At 36.9% G+C, this 17124-nt stretch overlaps 1 long non-coding RNA gene across 1 annotated transcript; it reads right to left on the bottom strand.

Moving 5' to 3' along the window:
• Positions 1–715: 715 nt before the first annotated feature.
• LOC135146793 (uncharacterized) lies at positions 716–12599 on the bottom strand. The gene is made up of 5 exons (XR_010291294.1): positions 12387–12599; positions 3714–3900; positions 2545–2795; positions 1524–1800; positions 716–1272 (listed from the first exon to the last, which is right to left on the bottom strand). It is a non-coding gene; the product is annotated as an uncharacterized LOC135146793 (long non-coding RNA).
• Between the last annotated feature and the right edge of the window lie 4525 nt (positions 12600–17124).

The raw sequence follows: 17124 nt of genomic DNA, 5'->3' as shown, positions 1-17124 counted from the left end.
GTCATATAAAGTGCAAGCGAATGACTTTATTTGGTAAAGTCATACCGATTGAAGAGTAATGGCCAAGTAAGAAAGTCATACCGCCCCTGGCAGTATGACATTCTTTAAATATGTCATTCCTTCTTTGTTTTATGGCATGGCTTTGTGTAAAAATGTCATATCTTCCATTGTAATGTCATTCCTAAGCTAGAAAGTCATTCCTTTCAATGTCATACCTAGTTCCAAGTGATTTGCCTATAAATATGGCTTCACTTTTTCATTTCTAAGTTGTTCAAGCATTGTAAAAGCTTTCAAGTTGTTTGTAACTTGCAATTGTTATATCCACAGTTTTCTGTGCTTTGATCACTCGATTGTATTAATCACTAAGTTAGAATACATCCTTTCGAATTTATTCTACGAACTTTAGTGAACATTAAAATGAACCATATTAATTATATAACGACTTAAAACATTGTTATATTAATTAATTAAAATCTGATTAACAAGTTATATCCTAATCAGATTATTCCGCCGCGATTTTTAGTGACGATTGTATTCAATCCCCCTTCTACAATCGTTTCAGGACCTAACATTATTGCACAAATTTATCTACAAACACCAAGTGCACCAAATACTGCAGATAACACCTACTTATTTTATTGTAGATTTCCTGGACTATAATTAAGCAAAACAAACAAAAAATAGAGAAACATCAGATGCACAACTGTTAGAAATGTTTATAAATGTGTGCTAAAGGACTGAAGAGTATATAGCTAACAAGTCACAACTCATACATGGAGTTATAAAACACAGACCGGACATGGAAGATAGGTAGATGGCTAAAAGCCATGCACCAACTAATATTATTTTTTTTATTCTAACGCGAAATAGAAAACCGAAACAAAAAGAAAACAAAGCAAAAAATCAAGATATACCCCAAGTCGAGTCAACTCCCCGTGATTAGCTAATTATAAGGCTAATCCCCTTAATTCATGTCCCCGTAAAGCTCCCTTCACTTAACCGGCTGCAGCTAACCGCTTAAGAGCTTCACGAGCAATCTCACCTTGAGCAGTGGCATCTGCAGCATCAATAAGATCAAGAAATTCCTTCCCGAATTTCACTACTCCATCAACTGCCTCCACAATATCTTCCTTTTTGACAGTTAGACTCATAAAGTTGTTCAAGTTTAGCCCAACAGTTTCATTTCCAATATCCCTGCTGTTACTCATCGTTAGAAGACACTAGAGGGCTCTTTTCAGATCGTTGCTCTGCATTGCCAGGTCAAATTCCACTCTGGCAAACATAAATTAAAAATTCCATCAAAATCAAATTATGCAACAGTTCTGAAACAATTTTATCAAATTAGTCAATAAAATTCCTGATTTTTGGTAGCAGTATAAAAAATTCAAAGAATACTGAGATTGATATATAAACATTCAGCGCTACGATAAACTATTTGAATGCATAGCGCGACTTATAGCAAAGGCCTTGTTTTACAGATTGGAATCAAGTATACTTAAAACTTGGCATGAAGCAAATTAAACCTCTTAGATATCCCAGGCAAATGAAGTGCTTCAGTAGCATAACCCATCCCAAGCATAAACTGAGCCAAATCATCATGGTGTTCTCTACCAAGCCTACTTGCCCTGCATAGAAGGTAGTTGTAGATATACATGAAAATAATATAGACATAAATCAATTAAAAACCATAAAGTTAATAAAACTTACCATTTTACTGCACTAACAACATCTCCATAGGCAGCTAGACAACGGCAGCGGATTCCGGGATGGCAGAGGGATATTGCATAAATAGACATGTATCTATTTCGAAATGAAAATAATACATCAGTAATATATAGAAAATCTTTAAGCTACGTCAATATTTGTTTGATGAGAAATGTGAGACAAAATAGGAACCCATCTAAAAACTTGTAGTACGAAAACGTCATCTTGTTTCAACTAAGAAATCTATCGTTTGCTTTCACAACGTAACATCGCTTTTAACTCTTTATTAAATGATATAATTGCAAAGGTAAATTTTCTGTGCATAGAGCGTAAAACAAGGGAAAGGTAATCCCTATACCTTGAATGTCTAGACAGAGCATTAGCAATATATAGGTTTATGCATGTCTCTGAATGTATTAGGGTAATAATTTTTAGAGAATTAACTAAAATACTAGGCTTCAAAGCATTACAAATATTCCTACTACATAGAAAAGCATAGATTCCACTAAGTCCGATCAAACTTTAAACATATCAATATCAAGAAAAAACTAGAAAAAAAATATATTTTTCGCTTCTCCCAAAAGGAAACTTGTAATTCCATGTTTGTAATGCCAGCCTTTGTAGTTATGTCAGGTACAAGTGAGTTCAAATTATTATTTGAGAACCTTGTGATTCTGATCTGCAGGTTAACAAGGAATCACTGTGAATGCAGCAAATGTAGAATTTCATGTAAAAATTTCAGGACTCTTAATCACCGAGGTGCAAGTTCCAGCCCAATTTCAGACACAATTTCATTTATACTGATTAAATATATAAGATTTAAAATCAAGGAGAGATTACCTATCAATAAGCGAAAGAACACCATCCCGAACGCCCACTACCACAAGAGGTCCAACTGGCCGTTTTTGTTCTCCTGGAAAACGAGTTACTGCCACTGCCACCGCTCTCCCACCGACAACAACTTCATTGACTTTCCTACTACCCATATCTTTAGGCACGGATGAGCTTTCACTACCAACTTTAGATTGTTTAGGTAACATTAAGAATGGAGGGATAGATGGAGCATGCTGAAAAGATGCTAACCGCACAACCTGACAAGATTTTCTTTTATAAGGAATATACTATGCCCAAAACAAATCAAATAAACACATGGTACTTAGTAAATGGGAATCTTCATAATCTAATATATTATAGGGAGTAAGCTACAACTTTTACGCAACAATAATTTGTACACTTCTGACGGTACACATAGCAGTACTTTACAATTAAAGTAAAGAAAACATAAGCTTCTGCTACCATAAAAGGAACAAAATTTCGTTCGAAAATCAATATTTTTGATTTTAGACTTCTGCAGGATCTAGCTTTTCACAAGTTAAGCAGATTCTAAACTACCTATATATTAAGGGCCTATACATAAATTCAAGTAGAGCAACAAAATAAGAAGACAAACTGAGGAATATTCTAATGTATATTAATTTTTTTAAGATAAAGACCTACAAGTACTAACTCACTTCACTTGCCTACCCATAGTATCTCACAAACTCCCATTCACTTACTAAGATTAAAAAGGAAAAGATGGTTATATGAATTCATGATCCCAGGGCTAATCGCATGTAACAGTCTAACCTCAGTGTGACTGGAGTAATAATCAATTGAGAACATTACTTTGTCAATAACTGATACTGGGGAGAACATATCTTGACATGATAACTCACATGTCAGTTTGACTGAATTTATAATTCAAAATGTGAACTTGCTCAAGTGGAAGCTAACTGCTCAAGAAAATTGGATCAAATATTGGACGAAGGATTGGTAAATTTTACCAACATCAGAACTATTTATCACTCCATTTGGTATGGACTTGTGGGTAAATTTTAGATTTAATCCATGCTTTTAAAACTTCAAAGTCGCTGCATACAACAACTACAGTTGTCAAACACAGCTACACGACAAAAACTAAGAAAGTTACTCGTAAAATGCAATTATACATTAACACGATATATATTAACCTATAGCATTGGAGGTCTCAAAGAAATCCGCTCCTGTGTTGCAGTTTATGGACCATCTACCGCAATCAGAGCCAACTCACCATGCTCTGCAACAGCTCTCGAAGGAGCCTCCTTCAGTTTCATATCTTCTTTACGCCGTTTAGTTTCTATATCAATGGGAGCAACACCATCATCAACGAAAACACACCTAAAGTTTCCACACAAAATAGGTATTTCATCATAATAATTTCTTAAAAAGCATAGGTGAAGAAATGATGCATGTAAATTATTCTTAATTTATTCATCTGATTTCTGGATTTGGTTTTTTATCTTTCCCATGCAAACTATAAAAGGTAGTTAACCACAAACCAAAAAAAATCCAGAAGGCCACACCATCTTCTGTATAGCAAAACCATGTGATTAATCATTAAAGTAAACACTAAAAGAATTTTAGCTCTTCAGCAAAGGCTGGTCATAACTAAGGTTTTGTCTTTATATAGCTAGTATATATGCAAATGCTGAAGTCCTCACCAATGCTAACAAGTTATATCTCCATCCATTAAAATTATTTCTCTCTCATTAACTAATAAGATCCACATAATTTCCGAAAAGATTAAGTAATTAACTCTAGTACAATGCAATCTTGGTGAGGCAGGTAATGTTAACTGTCCATTTGATAAATGAGACAAGCTTGTGCTTGAGAAAATTTAGGCTGTAGAACTTTCTTCTGTCTAGGAATCGAGCATACAGTTTAGAATCTGTAGATTATTATCTTTTATATGTCAGATCAATGACTGTAACCTATTTTTCTTAGCATGGGACACAAATTAGCAAGAGGCGGTACTATAACCCATTAGGTTAGACAGCAATGACGCAGTTGCATACTTCCATACGTAGCGGTTTAGAATTAACTCTTAAATTGTATACACAGAGTGTTTTTTTTTCCAGGTGATGCTTAAAAACGGCTCGGCAGTGCATTTGTACTTATATCTGATATGTTAACTTGAGATTGCTTCAGCTTTTGTTTAGTAAGACTTTCATCACTATTCTTAATCCTTCAATCTGTTTTTTTAATTGTTTATTTGTGAGTCTCCCAAGTCAGACCTTAAAAATCAAAACACGCGAAAAAAAACTATTCAAGGACAGTGCTAAGTAGACATTAAAAAGTAAAACACAAAAGGAGGATAGTAAAATTATATTATTGTGGTTGTTTCTTAATGGACATGGAATTCTGTCTTTTACTTTCATTTGTACAGAAGTTGGTTATGTACTGTTGTTGATTTTTTGAAATCTTTCCTGGATTACCTCAAATGTCTGTCTTAATTATCCTGTGATCTTAAGTAGTTTTACTGGTCTTTAGTCTGTGGCTCATTACTTCAACCCGTACTTGCCACTGTTAATAGCATTAATTATCGATACTATAGACATTATCTAGACTTCTAAATTCCAATTAAATCATGCATAGGATATACTTCTTTTTATCTCAAGACTCAACAGTACAGAAGAAGCTATTATGCTTAGGCACCCATAGATTAAATGCCAAATTTGTGCATCCAAATTTGTGAAGAATGGTATCTCATAGTCGAGCAGTACATACTTCAAAATGCTTCATGAGCCATGATAGGTCCATTATTTTGCACGTTTTAACTACCTATTTATTGCTTGTTTTCGTATTTTTATTAGTTAATTGTTTTGTTTCAGGAAATTTTAGAGAAATCAAGAATTCAAGAGAAAAAGGAACAAAAAGGTGCAAGAAGGGAAAAAGAGGAAGAAAAAGAAAAGAAAAAGAAGAAGAAGAAAGAAGGAAAATAAAATCAAGACACAAAGACCCTTCTACCCCTAAAACCCTAATATTGGCCTATATAAACATCCTTTTCTCTCATTAGCCACTAACTTAGTCTAGCTTAGTTTACCCTAGTTTTTACCTAGTTGTTAGTAGCCTCCTTTATCATCTTCCACATCTAGAATAACTTGTTCTTTCAAATTGTAATCTCTCAAATATTGTAAACACTTTCATTTATATAAGTTCAAGTTTGGTTTCTTTATCTCTTGCATTCTTACCTTGTTGAAATTTATGGCTATGACCAACTTTCCCTTCAACAAGTGGATAAAGTGGCGTTTATGCCAACCACTTGTGGGTTGAAAGAGCCTTTAGTTTATGTTTTAAGCTTACATTTTTAGTATTTAGCTTGAGCCCCTTTTAATTCTCAATATTATTAGTGGGTTCAATGATTTAGTTGATATTTTGGTTTGTATTTTGATGGAGTTTTGTTAGAAACATGGTAGATAAGCTAGTTTTGAAGTTTGGCTTGATTTGGAGTTAGTTTGGTATGCTTTGGTGTTGTTCTTGTTCTTGGTTTTGGTATTTTTGGGGGCTTTTTTGGTGTAAATTTTGTTTTCTGATTTTGAATTGAGGTTAGTGGGTTTATGTTGGAAATATTATGTTTAGGCTAGATTTGAAATTTGGTGTAGTTTGGAGTTGATATGGTTTAATTTGAGTCTTGTTTGAGTCAAAAATGGGTAGTTTAAGGGCTATTTAGTGTAGAATTTATTGTTGAATTTGGTTTAGAGTTCAGTGGGTTTTTATTTGTCATAGTTGGAATAGCTAGATTTTCCAGTAAAATTAATTTTCCGGTGAGATTTAAGTTATTCCGGGCACCTCCATGATTTCCGGTGGGGTTGCATTTTGTTCACTACGCGCGCCACCCTGTTCTGGGTTTCTTTTACGCGGCGTTACTACGGCTCTGTTTCCTCTGTCTTACTGCCGCTTGGTTTTTATTTTTTTATTTTCCTTTTAATTATTATGTAATCATTATTTAATCATTACAATCATTACATAATCATCACTTCAAATGTTTGTTTTCTCTTTTTTAATTTACGTAGTGTTTTTTTTTGACAAAAGAAGATCACATATCATTCATGTAATAAATCATTCATACAGAGGTACATCACTTCAGGAGGGACATTGTCCTCTGTAAAACTACGATCAGAAAGAAATATGGATTGCCTTGCTAAGCAATGGGCTACCCTATATGCTGAACGTTTAACAAAATAGAATGCAACACTAGCAATTTCTTGCATTAGCTGCTTACAATCTGCAATTACCAAACCAAATGGAGAAGCAAGTGACAGTGTACTACGGAGAGATTGCACCACTTTCATGCAATCTGTTTCCAGAAGAACTTTGTGCCACTGTTTTACTTTAATCCAACTTAACGCTTCCTTAAACGCGATCGCTTCAGCTAGCTCAGCAGACGTCCTTCCCCGTTGACACACCGCCCTGGCGTCTATCAACCTGCCTGTATGATCACGAGCACTGAATCCATATCCAAAACTGTTGTCATCGTCGAAGAGAGCTGCATCCAAATTTATCTTGATTGTTTGTTGATCTGGTTTCGTCCAAAGCTCCTTACCATTTATTGTATGAAGACCACTAACGGACGGAACAAAATTTTTTGCCTGAGCTTCAATCCATTGATCAAGAGTAAACTGTGCAGTTCTAACAACCTCGTCAACATGTAAATATGTATCCTGCCAGACCACCATATTTCTAGCTTTCCAAACCGACCACAATAACATCCCTATTTTAGAAATCATAGAATTTGTGTGCTGACTCATTAACATCTCCAGCCAACCTGCAAAAGTTGTAGAGTTATCTCCATTAGTGATTATGCCTACCTCCTTCAAGCACCATTGAGCAAAACCACACTTAACGAGGCAGTGTAATGTAGTTTCCTCATAATTATTACATAGTGGGCAAATCACTGATACAGGAACATGTTTCATCTTTAAAGCAACTTTTGTCGGTAAGTACCCACTGCAAGCTCGCCACAAAAAGTTCTTGACTTTAGGAGGGATTTTTAAGTTCCATAGAGATCTCCAGAAACCAGAGTTAGCATTTGAAACCCAGGCCCCCTTTAACTCCTGGATTAAACGAAACGCACTTTTAACAGAGTAACGACCATTTCCTTCCTTATGCCAATACCTGATATCATCTTCCTGTCTAGAGCTGAGAGGTATCCCAAGAATTAATGCTTGATCTCTCTCGTTAAAAAGGTCAGTAATTACATCTGTATCCCATTCCTTGATCCCCATTTTCATCAAACCATTAACCACCTGATTTTGTAAAGCAGGATGCCTACTAGTCACGAATGGATTCTCCGAGTCTTGCAGCCAAGCATCTTCAATCACCTGAATTTTTCCTCCAGAACCAATCCTCCATCGGGAGCCATTTCTAATCAAATTTTGAGTTGCCCATATACTTCTCTAAATGAAACTTGGGTTGCTGCCTAATTCTGCGTCGAGAAACGAACACTTAGAAAAATACCGAGCCTTAAAAATTTTTGTGACTAGAGATTCTTCATTGTTGAGAAGCCTCCACGCTTGTTTTCCAAGTAAAGCCAAATTAAAATCATGCAGTTTCCTGAATCCCAAACCACCTATACTTTTTGGCTTACACAGATTATCCCATCTAGACCAATGAATACCTTTCTTCGTTCTTGTGTCTGACTCCCACCAGAAATTACACATGAGCTGCTCAATCTCCTTACACATCTGCACAGGCAGTAAAAAAACGCTCATAGTGTAGGTTGGAAGTGCTTGAACAACCGTCTTTAGAAGAATTTCCTTCCCTGCTTTAGACACAATCTGACCATTCCAACTTTCAATTCTTTTACGCACTCTGTCCTTCAGAAATCCCAGAACCACATTTTTATTTCGACCCATGGTATTTGGCAAACCCAAATAGGTAGACTGATCCGTTGCCTCTGTCATCCTCAACTGGCTACACACCTCATCCCGAATCACCTCGTCCGTGTTTGTACTAAAAAATATGGACGATTTTTGTCTGTTAACTTGTTGCCCCGAGGCAGCTTCAAAGGTCTGTAAGAGCTGACATACCTTAACAGCCTCATTTATCGTTGCTTTACAGTACAAGTAACTATCATCTGCAAACAACATATGTGAAATAGAGGGAGCACCGTTTGCAACACGACACCCATGAATCCATCCCTTATGAATATAATCATTAATAAGGCTAGTGAAACCCTCATGACAAATTATGAAAAGATAAGGCGAGATAGGATCACCCTGACGGATCCCTCGGGTTGGAACAATAGGGCCCATTTCCTTTCCTCCATGAATCACCTTATACAGAACTGTAGAGAAGCACTGACTCAGAAGTCTAGTCCACCTTACATCAAATCCCATTTTGCCCATTATTGCTTCTATAAAACTCCACTCAACACGATCATAAGCCTTGCTCATGTCTAACTTAACAGCCATATACCCTTCTTTCCCCACTCTTTTCCGTTTAAGGTAGTGAAGTACCTCAAACGAAAACCATGATATTGTCCGTAATTAATCTACCAGGAATAAAAGCACTCTGATTAGGAGAGATGACCATGTCCAACAAAGGTTTCTTTCGATTAGCAAGAACCTTTGAAATCAGCTTATACGACACGTTGCACAGGGCTATAGGTCTCAAGTCCCCCATGCTTGTGGGAACCTTCTTCTTCGGAATTAAAACTATGTTTGTCTCATTCAAATCATTTGTTAACTGCCCAGTATCAAAAAAATCACGAACAATCTTGATTAAATCTGCACCAACTATGCTCCAATATTTTTGAAAAAAGCCTGGAGTCATACCATCAGGGCCAGGGGCCTTATCCGGGTTCATCTGGAACAAAGCAAACTTCACCTCCTCATCTTGAATGGGCTTAAGCAAATCCAAGTTTAATTGTTCCGTAATAGAAGTCTGCACCTTGTTCAAAACTTCATTCCACTGGCTGTTAGATGCTGCAAAAATCTGAGAAAAATAATCAAATATTAACTGATCTAGGCCGTTTGACCAATCCAGCCACTCTCCATTATTATTCTGCAGACGCTTGATTTGATTGTTCCTTCTCTGCGCACTCGCAGAGGAATGAAAAAACTTGCTGTTTTGATCTCCATGTTGAAGCCAGAGCTGTTTTGAGCGCTGACGCCAAAAAATCTCCTTTTGAGTCAAAATCTCGTTTAACTTATTTTGCTCTTCAGCATAGAGACGAATAGAATCACAGTCCCTTCGGTGCTTGAGATGCTTCAAAATATGCTTACAATCTCTTATCCTTTGAGCAAAATTCCCTGTAATTTCTTTCCCCCACACTTGTAATTTAGCCTGACAGGCCTGGAGCTTATTGTAATAACTAGCATTCCCATTTGATTCCCAACAATCCATAACTATATCCTTGCACATTGATTCCCTGAGCCAGGCGTTTTCAAAACGGAATTGCCTAACAGTTGTACTCGATAAGTTTTTGTTCAACTCCAGAAAGATAGGAGTGTGATCTGAAGTTGAAATCTCAATGTTAAAGAGAGCTGCCGCATTATAGATATCTAACCACTGTTGAGTTGCTAAGGCTCTATCTAAACGAAGCTCCATCCAATCGCTAGTACCTTTGGCTTTTTCCCAAGTATACGCATAACCTATTAAATCCATGTCAACAAGATTGCAGTCCGTTATCGCTTCATTAAAACCTTGAACCAACCATTCTAGGTATCGTCTGCCACCTCTTTTATCCTCATGAGAAAGAATATTATTCACGTCGCCAATAACACACCATGGCAGACTTGATTGTTGACTAAGGAGACGCAATAAATCCCAAGAATTTCGACGTAATCTTCTATCAGGCTCACCGTAAAAACCAGTTAATCTCCATTCCTCACTACCTGCAATACTGACCACCGCATCGATGTGATTTTTTGAGAAGCTTTTAATACTTACTTCCTCCTCACTTCTCCATAGAAGAGCTAGGCCACCACTTCTCCCAATCACGTCCACTGCAAAAGAGCCTTCAAAACCAATTAAATTTCTAACTCTATCCACCTTTTCTTTTCTACAAAGAGTTTCACACAAGAAAATTATCTTAGGTTTCTTTTGGATAATCATATCCATTAGGAACTGAACGACCCGTGGGTTCCCAAGCCCACGGCAGTTCCAAGACAAAGTACTCATAATCCTTGGCAGACCCCACCCTTGAGGCCTTCCATTTGCACGTTTTTTGGAAGCCCATCACTCCCACTTGTTAGAATGTCTTGGTTACCCTCATTGGGCCTTTTCCTTTTGGGGTCATTAAAAATATACTCCGAATTCTCCTCCATTCTGTTTGCATCAGACGTTGATTTTGATTTACTACTTTCCTCCAAATTTCCCGCCTCTGTACCAAACCCTCCTTTTTTTTACGCTATCATATCCCTTGGGATTAGGCTCAGGATTTGCAGTTCCTTTTTTCCCGCTGTCATCCTCATCCATGCCTGCAGCTCCCATGGTCAGATCCCCTTCCTTCGCCGGCGACGGCTGTACTGAAACACTTGATCTCAACCATTTTGAACCAGTTAAATATTGTTGTCTCCTTGGTATGGCTTTCATCCACGGTCCATATGGCTTCACTATCTCATGTATTGGTGTTTCGAAAATCTTTGAACAAAATTTTTCAGCATGACCAAGAAGTCCACAGATGAAGCAAAATGTAGGAATATGCTCATATTTAAAGTTCACCCAGAACCAATCACTACCCGATTTCTTTATCTTCATGTGCCTTTTTATAGGTTTGTCAATCTGCATTCTCACCCGAATACGAAGATAATCACGCCATACTCCGATAAAGTTGTTTCCATCTGACTCCAGGAACTCCCCTATGTAATTGCCCACTTCCTTGCACACTCTCTCCGACATAAATCCTGGTTGAAGGTCATGAAGTTGAACCCAGAAATCTAATTTATTTATTTCCACAAATCTTGGGTTGTCACCTTCCTTCAGTCTCTCAAACACCAGTTGCATTCTATCATAGGTCCATGGAGAACCTTCAATCACCCTGTTGATATCAACTTCATGATTAAACTGAAAGAGAAAGAGATTTGGTTCCAGCCTCTTGATATAAACACCTTTTCCTGGCTTCCATAATGTAGCCATCGAATGCTGCATTTTCTCAAAATCAATCGATCTGTCCGACAAGAATCGCCCCACCAGACACCACCTCGTATCAATTCCTCCGTCTAAAGCCTCCTCAGCTTCATACGACAATCCTCCTGACTCCTCTTCCTCCAGACTAATGGCTGCATATTGATCTGCTAATTCATCCATGATGCTTAAACTATTTTGAAAGATGAAAACGAAGACATAATACTATTATATAATAGAGAGAGAACAAACCATGTCAGCTGACATGAACTATATCGCGTTCAACTATTATTTACGTAGTGTTTTGATTTCTAATGTTTTGTTTTATTTTATTTTATTGCTTTGCTAAGTTTTTTTTAATCCTCTATTTTAATTATTAATTTAGATTAATCAATATATCTCAAAATCTTTTGGTCTAATTTGATTAAATTAAAAATTAAGGTTTTCGCGAAAATTGTTTAAGTCCTTGTGGTTCGAATCTAAAATATTAAAACGGGATTGTGCGCTTGCAATCAAAATTATTATTTTTGGCACATCAAGCCAAACTTTAATTTGATAAAGTTCGGCTCTTACAGTATCTAGCTTTCAGCTCCGCTCATTTAAATTCGAGTAGAAATTCAAAAAACCAACAAGATTTTGTCGAACCAACATCAAGCTCCTCACAAACGATTCGCCTCATTTACAGCCCTATTTACATAGAAAAGCTAAAAAATATATCGTAATACACGAATAAGATCTTGTTAAATAGTACTTACTCTATCGTAGTTGGTGTAGCCACAAAGAGCTGTCTCCGTTGCCAAACAGCACCTGTAGCAAATGGAATGGCAACATCTCCCAAGTATCTATATTGAGGGCGCAAGGAAGATATGACAATGTATTGCTGATAGGCAAAGGCACAATACTCAACCGTTTGGTCCATTGTTGTCCATTCTGGTTGAGGAAGAAGACCACCGACTGGTTGAAAGTTTTCCCAACTGCAAATTTACCCGATTCTTAAAAAATCTCGACATCCAGTCACTTGTGTTCAGATTTAATTATTAAGGTACTTTAGCTATCATTTTCCAAATACGAAAACAGAATGGCAGCAAGGAGTGAGTTTTTAGTACTCGGACTTAAGGCAACAGAGTTCCAGTACAACTAAAATGTTATAGTCCACCTACAAAAAGGAAGTCTTGTTTCAGAATCTACACGTATGTGGGATGCAATCATTACGTGAGGAAAGGTACTTGAATAGGAACCTCATGAATTCTGCATATTCTGCAGCACAGTCTTTGATGCAAGCCTAGTCAAAGCATAAAATAACATTCAACTAAACCCATTTAGTTCCAACTGAACTATAGTTCGAGCTCCAATAATAAATCGTTTTTGTTGGTCATCCTTTAAAAAGTTCAAGGCAATCTACCTACTGATACTAAGATGAGAAAGCATATCACTAAGCCTGACTTTTAGAGCAAGTCCAACAGTGTCCTAGTTGGAGCCCTAAATATAATATAAAAAATTATGTCCTAGTAGTTTAGGACATATTCTACTAACTTCAACTACAACAATGCGCCTTATTTTCACTATATGTTTAATATTTTATTATTAAAAGTTCACTTTCATCATTAAAAATAGAGAGAGAAAGAGAATGTTGGTAAGAATTTATTATAAAATATGGGATAGGGCAAGGATTGAGAGCGCCTCAAAAATAGGGCTTGAATGGGTTGTCCTAGTGATATAGGGCATCACTAGGACACTGTTGGATCAAGTTTTTTCATCAAATGCCCTATATTATGACTTAGGACACTAAATAGGGCAACTGTTGGACTTGCTCTTAGGCCTTTAACATATGAGCCATTCCAAATAAGGTCTAAAAGTGTCATTAATTACTGTTACTCACATGCAAGCATGTCAATCACATTCGTAGCCTTAAAGGAAATTACAAGAAAAGGAATATATGATTTCTTTGATTTAAGCAGAGTGAAGCAGAAATCAGTCGGTGAAAACAGAAGAGATACCGGTTCACTATGACCGCCAATAGACCTCATTAATATATTTGATGTCCCATCATCTAACAAAATGCGAACTTGCACACTAGCAGAAGAAGCAGCAGAGGCTGCTGCAGCTTGAGCAGCAACTGCAGCAGAAGCTGCTGCAGCTAGAGCAGCAACTGCAGCAGCTTCCTTGGCTTTTCTTGATCCCCCTTTCGGAATCAAGGGGATTCGAGGAGGTGCAGCCGACTCCAAAAAAGCAAATCTATCTCGACAAGTATCCCAAGACAAGAGCCTCGCACTACCTGAATCTACTATGGACCAATCACTGACCTTGTAAATTGAGAAATAAGGAATATCAGGCCATACAACTGCAAGATACCTGCAACCAAGCAACAAGGGAAAAGAAAGTCTATCACTGAGATAGCTTGTTTATACCCATAAATAGTACTAGTCAGGTACCAAGTGTTAGGTCCAGGAACGATTGTAGAAGGGGGGGTTGAATACAATCGTCACTAAAAATAATCGCGGCGGAATATATCTGATTGGAATGAAACTTGTTAATCAGATTAAAATTAATTAATATAACAATGTTTTAAGTCGTTATATAATTAATATGGTTCGTTTTAATGTCCACTAGTTCGTAGAATAAATTTGACAGAAAGTATTCTAACTCGGTGGAACAAAACAACCGAATGATCAAAGCACAGTAAACTGTGGATTTAACGAATAGCAAGTTTAGCACAACTTGAAAGCTTACAAGCACTTTGAACAAGAACAAATGAATGGGGGGGAGGCCATATTTATAGGCAAATCCCATGAACTAGGCAAGACAAAGGTGCAAAGACAATCTAGTGGTGGCTAAGACAATTTAGCACTTTGTCTTGCCAAAACAAGCAAGGCAAGACAACTTAAGCTAAGGCAAGACAATGAAATGGGAAGGTAAGACAATCTAATGAGAAGGTAAGACAATCTCAAGGATTGTCTTTCCTTCTGTTGGAAGGAAAAGGAAGAGGTAAGACAATCATAGTTATTGTCTTACCTTGTTGATTTAACAAGACAAAGCCTTGGATTGTCTTTCCTTTTGATTAAACATTTAGACAATCCTTTAGATTGTCTTTCCTTGTAGTTTTTTAGGTAGACAATCAAATAGATTGTCTTTCCTTGTGATTTACAAGTAGACAATCCATTTTCCCTTTAATTAATTAACCAATTAATATTCACTTAATTATTTTAAATGCATAAATTCATAAATTAAATTAATTCGAGATAGAATTAATTTAATAAATAAATTACACATCCAATATAATTATTTTGAGAAGTGAAATAAATAATTAGATAATCAATTATCCCTTTTCTTCTTCTTCAGAGTCTTCAGTCTTCTGTAAACAATTAAGATCTTCGACTTGAATGAACGGCCACTTTCTTTTGACGTAGAATATTTAATCAGATGAGCTGATACACAAATGTACTGTCTGGTTCATCTGTAACTAGCTCAATTAAATATTTCTTGTCATTTAAACAATTAAGCTGTGGCTTGTTCGTCGATTCTTCGTCTTCTTAGTTCTTCTTCATTTGTTGACATAATATGGAATCTTCTGAATAAATAAAGTATTTAAACTTTATACCTTCTGATCTTCTGGACGTGCTACAAAAGATTATTTGTGCACTGAGGCTTGATCATATTAATGAACTTCTTCCAGTGGTTTGCAGCAGCATCCTGAAATTCTTCTGACATAAAATCTTCAATAAATCATTTGACGTTCTTCGTACGGATTCCGGATAACAGTACTTGCTATTTACTTGCTTTCTTATCAGAGTTGAGTTGATTCCTCTTAATTACAAATAGGCTTAACATATGCCTTTCAATCTCCCCCTATTTGTTTGTTAACATAACATGCAAATTATCGAGAGGATAACTCAACTAACTGATAAGACAAAGGATTAAACATGGAAAGATAAATAGCAAAAGTTTCTGGTATTCATTAAACATTTACCAGATTCAAACATAATAAGTAGATTACAAAAGGGGTGTTCTTTTAGAACATATATTACAATATCCTATATAAATCTACAGATCAACTTCTCCTTCTTCAGTATCAGAACTGTGAAGAATAGGAGTTGAAGGTTCTTCCCTGGATGGCTGAGCAGCAGTAGTGGCTTCACCACGTTTCTTCCTTTCATTAGCCAGAGCCAGTTGGTGCATTACTTCCAGATCCACCGGGTCCTCCTGAAAGTCAGCAGGCTGAGTCTTCTTGACTTGCTTCATCTTCCTTGTGTACTTAGAAATACCATTCCGAAGACAGTAGTCAGCTATTACATTATCAGCATCAGCCTTTTCTTTCGAAGCGAATCCCTTGGTTCGTAGGAGAGTAGATGCAAGAATCAGTTGGTTCACAGGATACTTTGGGAATGCTTCAGCATTCAGATACACAGTATTTATGATGTCGTCATTGATGAACTTCAGACAATAAGGTTTCTTGACAATCTGAGGACTATTGAATTCAGCATGTTCCATCAGCTTGTCTCGAAGGAGTTCATTCAAATTAGAGCTTCTTTTAACTTTGTTACGAAGCACCCAGAGCTCAGTTACAGTAAATGACTTTAGAAATTCAACTGAGAGTCTGAATGTTCCATTCCTCCTGGTATAAATGATAAGCTCCCATTCATCTAGTAAGTTCCTGACAGCAACTGTAATGTACCACAGTTCAAGAGATAGGGCATGCATAAATAAATCCTCATCAGGGTTTACCTCCCTTAGCTCATAGATCAAAGACATGAAATTCTTGTCGTCGAAGGGTTCCCTTTGAGGTCCATTGATGATTCTCCGTGCAATGTCCCAACTCTTACCAACTTTGTGCTTAATATCAAGATTCTTCTGCACACAGGCAACATCATAGATTTTTTTTGCTTTTCCTTCTTGATTTCTTCTTCAGTAATCAGCTTGTCTTCTAGGAGCTTCTGAAAGTCCCTGAGCTTTCGCTTCCTAGCTTCATTTTCCATCTTGAACTTTTTCACCAACTCTTCATGTTCAAGATCTACAGCTTCCTCTTCTGTCTGGAACAGATAAGCTTCATCAAATACACCATCTTCTTGATTTTGGCAGTAAGTGGCATCAAACACATCATCATCATCCATTTCCTTAGGAAAGGCATCATAATTGTCTTCCTGTTGATGCATGGGTTGCTTGCCTTTAGACTTTTCAGATTCTCTGCCAGGTGCAGAATCAGAAGTGTTGGTGTTTGTGTTCCCTTTGTTACTTTGATTGGAGCTGTTTCCTTTGTCTTCTCCTCCCTTGTCTCTATTCTCCCCCTTAGTTGAGGGATCCTCTCTTGAGGTTGGATCATCAGACTTGGAGTTACTGAGAAGTTGATCCAGTTTACTGTCGATTTCATTAAATTTAGACATGTAGAGCTCATGGTTGGATCTCATTTCGACAGTCAAACTCTGGATATCAGCTCTAAGCTCATCCCTGTAAGTACTGGATGGCTCCTCCTCTACTTTCTTCTCTAAGGTGACCAGT

Source organism: Daucus carota, chromosome 1 (genome assembly GCF_001625215.2).
Source record: "Daucus carota subsp. sativus chromosome 1, DH1 v3.0, whole genome shotgun sequence".
Taxonomy (NCBI): Eukaryota; Viridiplantae; Streptophyta; class Magnoliopsida; order Apiales; family Apiaceae; genus Daucus; species Daucus carota.
Note: the sequence above shows the minus strand (reverse complement) of the source record. Positions and strands in the feature narration are given on the sequence as shown.